We start from the raw sequence: 12,088 nt of genomic DNA, 5'->3' as shown, positions 1-12,088 counted from the left end.
CTATTGAGTTCTGACAAAAATCAACATCTGAGCACCATCTGCAATGGATTGAGTTCCAAGCAAGGTGAGCAGATTTTATTCTTCATAGATGACAAAAGAAAGGAAAAGAAACCACAGCCTGACAATAAAGTACCAACTCTAACCTTCAAAGACTCAGAAAGACAAACACTTTTACTCCAATTAATCTGAGTTCCTAAATTATACTTATTCAATAGTATGGCAAGTGGAATTCATGTTGTGGAAAAATACAGGATAGCTCAGCCAAGAGCATCTGGTGAAAAAGCTACAGCAGTTGATCAGACATGGATCTTTTAGCTTCTCATTCAATAAAGTATAAACGTTTTAGCTGGACTTTTCTATGATCACTGGCAGAGCTTGGAAAAATTACTTTCAAGGTATCACCCAGCAAAGGGACATGGTACTGAGACAGCCTTGGTCGCCTTGGTAGATGATCTGCGCAGGGAACTAGACAGGGGGAGTGTGTCCCTGTTAGTTCTGCTGGACCTCTCAGCGGCCTTCGATACCGTCGATCACGGTATCCTTCTGGGACGCCTCATGGACATGGGGCTCGGGGGCACTGCTCTGCGGTGGCTCCGATCCTTCCTTGAGGGTCGGTCTCAGAAGGTGTTATTGGGTGACACCTGTTCGGCTCCACAACCGTTGTTGTGTGGAGTCCCACAGGGTTCTATTCTGTCCCCGATGTTATTCAACATCTACATGAAGCCGTTGGGAGAGATCATTCGGAGTTTCGGAATGAGATGTTATCTCTACGCAGATGATGTCCAAATCTGTCACTCCTTCTCACCTGTCACCAAGGAGGCTGTTCAGACCTTGAATCGGTGCTTGGCTGCTGTGTCGGACTGGATGAGAGCTAACAAATTGAAATTGAATCCAGACAAGACAGAGGTCCTACTGGTCAATCGTAAGGCCGAACAGGGTATAGGGTTACAGCCTGTGTTAGACGGGGTTACACTCCCCCTGAAGACGCAGGTTCGCAGCTTGGGAGTGATCCTGGACTCATCGCTGAGCCTGGAACCCCAGGTCTCAGCGGTGGCCGGGAGAGCTTTCGCACAATTAAAACTTGTGCGCCAGCTGCGCCCGTACCTTGGGAAGTCGGATCTGGCCACGGTGGTCCACGCTCTTGTCACATCACGTTTGGATTACTGCAACGCACTCTACATGGGGTTGCCTTTGAAGACTGCTCGGAAACTTCAACTAGTCCAGCGGGAGGCAGCCAGGTTGCTTACCGGAGCGGCATACAGGGAGCATACCACCCCCCTGTTATGCCAGCTCCACTGGCTGCCAATCCAATTCCGAGCACAATTCAAGGTGCTGGTTTTGACCTACAAAACCCTATACGGTTCCGGCCCAGTGTATCTGTCCGAACGTATCTCCCTATACGTCCCACCTCGGAGTCTAAGATCTTCTGGGGAGGCCCTGCTCTCGACCCCGCCTTTATCACAAGTGAGACTGGCGGGGACGAGGAGCAGGGCCTTCTCAGCGGTGGCCCCCCGCCTGTGGAATTCACTCCCCGGGGAGATCAGATCAGCGACCTCCCTCCTCTCATTCAGGAGAAAGCTGAAAACTTGGATGTGGGACCAGGCTTTCGGAAACTCTGGCAGCTAAAAGAAAAAGAGAAAGACCATAATGATGGGCAAACAATGAAGAATCTGTTGGACCTTGGAATGCGAAACACTGACCATGAGACTGTTTATTGCTATGCTATGGTGCTATATATTGATGTTTTTAATCTGTTAATTATTTAATGATTGTAACTGTTTTTATATTTGTATGTATTTGGATATAGGCATCGAATTGTGCCTTCTTTTTGTAAGCCGCCCTGAGTCCCCCCTCGGGGGTGAGAAGGGCGGGGTATAAGTAGCAGAAATAAATAAATAAATAAAGGTGACTAGTAACTATGTCATTAATTATTCCACATGCTGATCTCCGATTGGTGGTTTTCTAACTCCTTAAGCAGATATAGGAAATATGTGGTGCCTCCAATTATTTGTCACAGTACAACTCCCATCAGTTTAGCATTCATCACTGGACCACAGTCAGGGAACACAAGTTCATATTCCTCCTGTTAGTATTTTCTCTCTTGTTGCTTCACTTGAGCTGCATCATAGACGAGAAAACAAAGTAAGAGTAAGAATGTATCAACTGAGAAGTGTTGCTTATTATGTATATTGATTTGCAGGAGGTAAGGAAAGCTTTGCTACTACAATTCAGGCATTAAAATGGATTAGCGCTAGTAGTAGACGTGATGACAACACCTTACAGATTTATATTATGAAGGACTTAGGCCAGTACAATATTTGGTTTGGCACAATATATTTTGTAATGGTCAGGACCTTTCAACCTAACTTGGTTTGGCAGATCACCATAGCTCAGGGGTAGGGCATAGGCTTTGCATGCAACATGCCTCAGGTCCATTTCTTAGCATTTCTAGATAATGACATATAATAGGAGAGCAATTGCTTTCTTATTTGTTTCAGTTCCAAGCCATTAATAGACATTATTGATCAGGAAATCCATCATTTGCATCTGTACTCCAAAAGTAATAGGAAGGCAATATCAGCCTTGTAGCTTTGGGTAATATGCTCCCAATTCAAGGCCAACCTGACACATTCTGCTAACAGAGATAAAGAACAAGATTTGCCTTTGCCTTCTCATTTTATTTAGAAAAGTCAAACTAAACCTGCAGTTGAATATTTTTGTGACACTGATGATTGTATGAAATATGAAGACAGCAAACTAGCTTAGAGAAACAAAGGGCAGGTTGATTGGCACATCCCTCAATGTCTCAGCATTGAACACCTGAAAAATGAACCTCTCCTTTTGCAAAACTAGTACTCCATATGGCCTTCATTTTTTATGTGAGTGTATGTATCTATTAACCATATAATTCTTTGATATATTCAGAATTTTTGCATCAATATTTCGCCCAAAAAGCTCTGCACAGAAAATCTCAACTCCAAATTGATAGGAAGCTTGAGGTAGAGACCCTTAACAGGCACCCCTTCAGTGAGCCTCATGCCTTGTAGTAGTTTTCACTCAGTTAACTCACTTGGGGGGGGGGGGGGGGGGGGAGAGAGAAAAGAGGATAAATTTTTGCCTTTCCAAGCAGGTACAAGTGAAAACAAAATATTGCAATCTTTTGTATTCTTTTGCATTAATAATTTTTGTTATGTCTTCTACATTCTAATGTTATTTCATCATACATGCCCAAGTTTTCATCTGTGAACTGTTGGAGAGTATCTTGTGTGTTTGCCTGTTTGTGTTTAATGACATCTGTTGAAATACCACTTGCAAAGTGGAAATGCTGCATAGTATGTTCTGGCATTGAATGTTTGCTGTTTATATGTTGTGCTCTGCCCTGAGTCCCCTTCGGGGTGAGAAGGGCAAAATATGCTTTAAATAAATTTTTTTTTTCAGAAAGAATTTTGCCTATCCACAGTTATTCTCTTCAGAGCACTTGCTGTAAGCATACCCAGAAAGCTTAAAGACATTTCTCCTCCCACAAATATGTTGTCTTCCTGCCAAATATTACTTGTAGCATGTTCAAAGTTTTCCTGCTGTCACTATGACCTTAGGCGACCTCTTAATTTCTTGGGTTCAAGTCCAATTAACCTTTGGGAAGAAGCACAACTGCTCTAACCAAGCCAGTCAATAGAATCCAATAGTAATTATTTCATTTTCTGGTTTGTCAAAGAGGGACTGTGGTCCCACCTCAACTATTTCACACAAAGGTGGCCATTTATCACTGTTTCAGGGAGCGGGCTGCACACAGGGTCTATCTGAAGTGTGCTAATCAATTAACACAGTAGTATCTTAGTCATAGCACCCCTGGGGCTGCCACAATGAAAGCTGCCAGGTAAAAATTGCACGCCTATTGTAGCATTTGCAAGAATCTGTTTCTGTAATGAAAATATTGATATACATTTAAAATGCTTGATGCCACTAGACAGATCTATGAATTGTGGGATGGGAGAAGCTCATCTACCAGGCAGAGACTCATTGAAGTTTTCTGAATTCCCCAACTTCATTCCTCAACAAGGATGAGAGAAACATAAATAGAACTGCTACTGTTTCATCAGGCAAAAGGCCTACCCCCCCCCCAAAAAAAATCTAGTGAAAGCATTGGGTTGGGTATTTGGTTGGGTAGAGGGAAAGAGATGGAGACATGGCATTTTTTAAAAAAAAGAAAAAGAAGATGAGGTAGTGTGGCAGGTAGTGGAAGAAAAATTAAAATAATAGAATTTCTTTATCTACCTCATTTCTCCCTTTATCCTCGCTTATTCTAGAAGATAAAAGTGATACATAACTGATTGTCAGATAAAGAACAATATGTCTGTTGGTGGAAATATTTTTTAGGACTTATATCACATGAATCTGCTATTCCAAAGCAGCAGTTGTGATCACCTAAATAAAAGGAAAGATGTGATACAAATTACAAATAAACATTGAACTACTAGTTCAATTGAATTCTATGCACTCTTTCCAGTACTTTGGAAAATGTCCTGTGTTGGCTCATTTAGCATTTATTTTCCATTTTCACCATTACAATGGACACATGTGCAATAAAAACTTGGAGATAATCTGGACAGAAAAATCAAATAAATAACAAACAAAAGAAAATAATAAGTCAGATTTGTTGGTGATCATTCTGGCTTAAAGCATTTGTGTAGTGGGCTTCCCAATTCAGCAATAACAACAATGGAGATATTACTACTGCAGAGAGAAATTAGTTTAAATGCACATTGAATTCACCTTGGGTGTTTTACAACCTATGTAACAAGCCAAATCAGTCAAATGAGCCCCAAGGAATACAAAAGGCCTAGATCAGCTCACATCCAGATATCCTGGCTCATTTTATATGAAGCTGAGACCGGCTACCCAAAGATAATAGAGCTGCTCTGCTGGCTAACCGGCAATTGCAACAACCAATCATTTCTTAGTATTCACTATTTCCCAGAAAGGAAGGCTGGAAAATTCTGTAATGGCTGCTGAGTGTGGGCAAATAGGAAGAGATATGACCTACACATCCCTTCCCACAGAGCTGCTATTACACATTCAGTTGTCCATGCTGCAGGAAGTCTGGGATAATTTGATGTATCATTCTATTGCATTAACATCCTAACATATTCCAGAATATAAAATAAAACCAGATAAATTACAAGTATAAAATGAAGCATTCATTTTTAGAGCAACAGAGAGAAGCACTTTGAAAACATCACATCAATAAAAGTTCAACACCATTATATAGGGTATATCTACATGAAAGAATTAATGCTGCTTGACACCCCTTTAATTGCCATGGCTCAATGCTATAGCATCCTTTGATTTGTAGTTTGGTGAGATGCCAGAACTCTTTGGCAGAGAAGGCTAAACATCATGTAAAACTATGACTTCCAAGATGCCATAGCATTGGCACTTAAAGTGGTGTCAAACTGTATTAATTCTCCAGTGTAGATTTCTACCCTTCGATTCACCTAGCTATTGAATTACATTGTCTGAATTTTAAAAAAAGTTTGTACCTGTCACTGGAGAGACAACCAGAGGGGATTAGATTTCCCTGGAAGGATATTCAGTAGTCTGGGAGTAGCCACTGAAGGCCCATCTCCCCATTAAATGTACCTATGAAGATGGAGCAAACTTCTCCTCCATATTTTAAAACCTTGTAAAGGAAGAGATAGTTATTTACACAACCTGGATAGGGCTCCCCCCCCCCCCCCAATACATATGCAGCCTTATATACACAGTGCAGCCTTTCAAAGCACTCAGCTCAGTTTGAGCTGTAATACACTGTAATACTTGTGTTTGAATAGATGCACATAATGAGATATCTTGGAAATGGGAATGATGTCTAAACACAACATTCATTTTTGTTTCATAAACACCTTCTACACACAGATTGAAGGTAATTTTATACAACCTTTTAAATAATTTTGTGCATGAAACAAAGTTTATGTTCATTGAATTGTCAGAAAGCACAGGTGTTAGTATCTCAGAAACCAATGTAGACAATTTTGGATTTTAGAAATCTAATTAAGAGATGCTCAATTCGCTATATGAGGATTGGTATTCTATGCAGTTTCAGGCATCCAGTGGAAGTATTGGGCTATATAATAATAATAATAACAGTAATAATAATATTTATTTATTTATACCCCACCACCATCTCCCCAAGGGGACTCGGGGCAGCTTATATGAGGCCACGCCTAGAAATACAGTAAAACAATATAACACAAGATCACAACAAAAAATAAGAAAATAAAATAACATAAGATACAAAACCAATATAAATAAACAGCACAACAATATAAAATCAGGACATTAAAACACTGAAAATAATCACAGTGGGCAGGGCCAATTGCAAAGATTAAAATTTTAAAACACTGGGTGAGAGGGCAATGTAATATATCAGGACAGGGGATCTGGGGGATGAAGTAGAGTTTAATTGCACAACCAGAAAAATAAAGTGCTTCTGAGAGCATTTTATGCAGAGTTTGATCAGGGATTATTGAACATTCAATCATTGAAGGCACACTGGAACAGCCAAGTTTTCAGGCTCCTCCTAAAGACTGCCAGGGTGGGGGATTGCCTAATATTTCTGGGGAACGATTTCCAGAGGCAAGGGGCCACTACAGAGAAGGCCCTCTCCCTCATCCCCACAAGTCGCATTTGCAATGGGGGCAGGAGCGAGAGAAGGGCCTCTCTGGAAGATCGAAGAGACCCATATATGGATGGGGGCACAGTACAAATCATGTGATGGACATAAAAAGAGACTACACTATGGAATTCCTCCTTTTGCTTCCCAGTTGTTGATAGTTAAACCAGCAGCATTTTCAAGTATAAGTCTTCAGTAAACAATGTAAACTTCATAAGGAAATTGAGATTCTTGAATTTTGGGGTTCTTTAAAAACAGCAATCCAATAACCTGCAGGTATGGCACTTCATGACAGCACCCGAATCTATGGCAAAGAGGGTTTTAAAAATCTGTTTTGGCACAGATTTGCGTCCCTACCCCAAAACCCAGGCTTTCCCAGGGCTGTGTCTAGATTCCATTCCAATGACTAATGGAATAGCACCCAGCTACCCCCAAGCCCCCAAAACAATTCCTAAAATAAAAAGACTTACTGGACCACCATTAAGTTGATCCATGAGTACTCTTGGTGCATAGATTTAGCTCCTCGCCCCTACTCCCATTACTGACACATCATTTCTATGCACTAGGAGGACCCACAGAGCAGCTTAATGCAGCCCAGTAAGTTTTTCTTAATTGCAAGCCTCATTTTTGGGTGGGGAGGGGTTGGAATGGCTGGATGCCATCCCGTTAGTCACTGGGATGGCAGTGACTAACGGGAAAGCCCAGATTTTGGGGTGGGTCCCAAATTAATTTGCTTTTACCTGACACAACATTTGGACATCTCAGGTAAAAGCTCAATAGGCCCTGAATTTTTGGGCCTGTCTGAAAGGGCCTGGAGATGAAGCTATACATGTCTTGTTGTGTGTGCATACACACACATACCATAGATAGATAGATATCTCATCCGTAGTTATAACAGGAATTGTGTGATTACTGAATGCTGTAATGACAGTAGCAAGATCCACTGTTGTGTTCTTAATAACCCAATATTCAACCTATTTGTTGAATGAAAATTTGCAGTTTATGCAGAGTACAATAGATTAGAATCACCCAAAGAAAAGCTAACGAGGATTAGTATCTGTGAACTGTTTCCCTAATCAATACTGTGTCAAACACAGCTTGATGAAAATGGTCGTTTGTATAGTTGTGTGCTATTTGCAGCATGGTACACTGAGTTCTGATTGGAAATGTTTAAATAAAATACAGGAATAAATAAGTAACACAATGAGGGACCTTGCAGCCTCAAAGATGTACAATTAAAGCTCACTGACAATTTCTTAAATGCTCAGCCAGCGAAATCCAATTAGGATTACCTTCTCGTTCTTCTCTCCTGAAGAACTGCGTAATACTGTACTAATGAAAAACAGGGACTCTTTTATTTGCAATGGCCTTGGGGTCAATTATCAATTTATCATTGTGTCCTGCAGGTTTAAAATAAAATACTCTGTGCAGTGTAACCATTGTGCAAAATTGACATTAAGTAGATTCTGCAAGTATGGACTTAATAAAAAAAATACAAAGACAGCTGCCTAAAAGGGTTTGACTTCTATAAATTCTATTTGACTGCTTTTAATACAAGATATTGGGAAATTTCAGAACTAAATTAAAGGCATTATCCGTGCTACTGTCTACTGCCTATATGCCATAAGAGAAGGTTCTACACATTGGAGGGAATTTATTTGTTGTTTTTCACAAAATAAAATGCCCACCAGGATGAGAAAAGTCTATCAGGCCAAAAAAAAAAAAATCTTGTGCATATTCACACACATATGTAGAGGAGAGATAGAGCAACCCTAATAGATTGTTTTTAAAACATTTTTAAAAACCAAAAGCCATTTGGAAAAAAGTCTAGTTTTGACTGCAAGCCAGAACCTCAGCTTTCAGGGGTTCAAATCAACAAAAAATTCCCTGTTGTACAGTGGAAGGGACTCTTCACTACTGTTAGAGAGCTGAATAATACATGATTTCAGTGGTCTCCTCAGAAACAAAAACAACATGGAGATATAAAGTTGTTTGTTCCAGCTGGAAAGCTTTTCTTTCTTAAGTTGTAGTACAAAATAGTACAATACTAATAGGTAAAGGTAAAGGTTTTCCCCTGACATTAAGTCCAGTCGTGTCCGACTCTGGGGTGTGGTGCTCATCTCCATTTCTATGCCGAAGAGCCAGCGTTGTCCGTAGACACCTCCAAGGTCATGTGGCCAGCATGACTGCATGAAGCGCCGTTACCTTCCTGCCGGAGCAGTACCTATTGATCTACTCACATTTGCATGTTTTCGAACTGTTAGGTTGGCAGAAGCTGGGGCTGACAGCAGAAGCTTACACCGCTCCCCAGATTCGAACCTGTGACCTTTCGGTCAACAAGTTTAGCAGCTCAGTGCTTTAACCCACTGCGCCACCGGGGGCTCCACAGTATATATAATCTCTCCCCCCCCCCTCTCTCCTATATTCATCCAACAACCTCCAACCCTCATCAGGTTGTTACAAACTCATATGCAAGAATCTCAACATTTTTCTACCATACCCCATTTACTGTAAATGTGTGGTTAAACCTGAGATATTGATTCTGTTAGACTTAAAGAAATGCTGAGTAATGAACATATTCTGACAGGGATGGGGTCACCGTGACCTCTCTTTGGAGGGGAGTTCCAGAATTGAGGTGCTCATTCAGAGAAAGATTTTTCTTCCATACTACTTGTCCTAGTATCTGAGGATAATGGAACAGCAGCTCCAGAACTTCTACTGAAGAAGGCAAATTCTGGAAATATTCTGCAGAGAAAATATAGTCTTTTAAACATCCATCCCCAAAGCTTTTCTTCTGGCCAACAAATATTCATTGACAAATTGTAGTTCTCAGAATTCTGAATGCCCCATCAAACTGAAAAACCTAGGACAATTAAAGTGACATCAAACAGCCATAATTTTGCAGTGCAGGTTCATTCTTTGCCTTCTGAAAGGACTACTGTAACATACTCTACGTTTGGCCCACCACATTTGCAAATTTGACTTTTTTGGATTTAGATGCTCATGGATTTGATTTAAATATTCATCTATATATAGACCTCATCTTTATGTGGCTCATAAAGTCATGCTGTAGGACATAGATATTCATAGAGTGAACATCTCTCCAGGAACTTCTAGGTCCTCCAGTATGATCCAGCAGAAGTTGATCATAGAGTCATGCTGGAGAAACTATTTTAGGCAGATAATCCACAATGTCTGCTTTGAACTGCATTATCTGAGGCCACACTGCCATATAATCCAGTTCAATGTGAATTTTATACAGCGGTGTGGAAGGGGCCTTCATCTCTCCCTACGCGAACCTGCCAGAGACTTAAGATATACAGAGTAGGACTTTTTCAGTCTTACCACCATCACAAACTTGCTTGGTGTGGACATAAAAGAGATCCTTTTCTGCAGCTGCTCACACCCTCTAGAAATCCCTTTTGTGGGATCCCCACAAAAAGGATTTCTAGAAGGTGTAAACAGCTACTGAAAAGGAACTCTTTCATGTTCTGGCCTGCTTCTTGTTCCCCTTTCACTGGCAGACAAAGACACTTATCTGCTTTGAACTGTCTTATATGAACAATCTTACTGCAAACCAATATTATTTTTGTTTGTTATCTACACTGCCAGATAATCTGGGATAAGAAGATAATCTGGGATCAGATCCTGAGATATAGAGCAGTGTGGAAGGGCCTAAGAGCTAAGCATTACTTCTTTTTGTCTTGGAGAGTCTCTGGCCCTTCTGTATTGTCATACAATCCAGATGATCAATGCAGATATTTCACATTAATAATAATTGGATTTTATATGGCAGTGTAAAAAGGGCCTCTGTTAGAACAGAACTGTTAGAACTTGGAAATGTTACTTTTTAAACCTCAGACAGCATTATTCCTCCCCCCCCCCTGGGCCCGTAGCCAGGATTTTGCTTCGGGGGGGGGGGGGGGGAATGAGTTTGATTCGGGGGGGCGGGCTGAGTCTGAGTGAAAGAGGGTCTACCATAGCAAACCTTTGGTATCATTACCACAATACCCCCATGCATATGGGATATATTGAGTATGGTGGTCAGATCATGATATGAATAAACATAACAGTTTAAATAATGCACCAGTATGGCCTTCTCGTGGACCACCATGAGAATTTTTTTTTGGGGGGGGGGCTGAAGCCCCCAAGCCCCCCTGGCTAAAGCATAAGTTATTTTTTCCAGAAACGCTACTTCAGGTTTGATAATCTTTGATAATCTGGATTATATTGCAGTGTAGAAGAGGCCTGAATCTTCAAGGAGTATATAATGACAACAATGATCAAGTCAGGGCCCTTCCAGACAGCCCTGTATCCCAGAATATCAAGGCAGAAAATCCCACATTATATGATTGTGGACTCAGATAACCAGTTCAAAGCAGATATTGTGGGATTTTCTGCCTTGATATTCTGGGATATAGAGCTGTGTGGAAGGGCCCTCAGATTGTTTAGTATTCAGTATAATGTATTTTTGACAATATATGAGGGAGGTTGCGCAAATGAGGTGATGAAGGTGATAACAGATTATTTCAAACTTGCCCAAAAAGCAATTCCTTCTTTATTGGGAGAGTTTCAAGCCATTTTAAGATGTTTTATAATTTCTAAATAAAAGTATCACAGAATGAATATGTATGAGATAGTGCAATGGAGTACTAAAAGGTTCTTTGATGCAGTTCTCTTTGTACTGAAGGCTGTAAATGGAAAAGATCCACAAATCTAAGCCAAACAAAACATGAAAAAAATCTTAGGTTTGTATGAATAATAAAGGTAACCTTCCCCTTCACACACACACACACACCCTAAAAGGATGGACACATGTGCTCCCAGCTATTGTCTTTTGCTGTCAAAGTTCATGCTGTTTGATCCACTAGGAAAGTGGTAGATGGCAATAATTAAATTGTACAGACTGATTGGATCAAGGCGCTTTCTTCCGCAAATCTACATTGTTGCTTAATAAGGTAAGAAAACATAGCTTGCTTTCTTTGCCTTACTTTGACTAATCTGTTGTCACTGTAATAAGTGTGAAATCGGCAAATATACGCACATTTCCTACAAGCAAACAAGCTGCCCAGAATCTAATTAGGCACAAAACTGCCCATCTGTTGTACATTATCATGGGGTTTGCTCACATGGAGGTTGCTTCATTACTAAAAGGCAGGGAGGCAAATTGAATTGAGTCTGCCCTCCCTTGTAGAGAGGGATCAAGGGCATAAAGTCAGATCCTTGCTGTGAACTAACAAAGGACACTGGGAGAAAGTGGGATGAGATGAGGGCTTTTCTATTTTAAAGCCACATGTCCAGGGTTTAGTGCAGGCCATAAGGGAGCATAAATGCCATTGTTTTGCACAATGGCAACACGAGTCAGGAGGACCATATAAGTCTTGTTGCCATTCCTCCTTGTTGGTTTTTGTTCCT

This window comes from Anolis sagrei, chromosome 2 (genome assembly GCF_037176765.1).
Source record: "Anolis sagrei isolate rAnoSag1 chromosome 2, rAnoSag1.mat, whole genome shotgun sequence".
NCBI lineage: Eukaryota > Metazoa > Chordata > Lepidosauria > Squamata > Dactyloidae > Anolis > Anolis sagrei.
The sequence above is the reverse complement of the archived record's forward strand: the minus strand, read 5'-3'. Positions refer to the sequence as shown.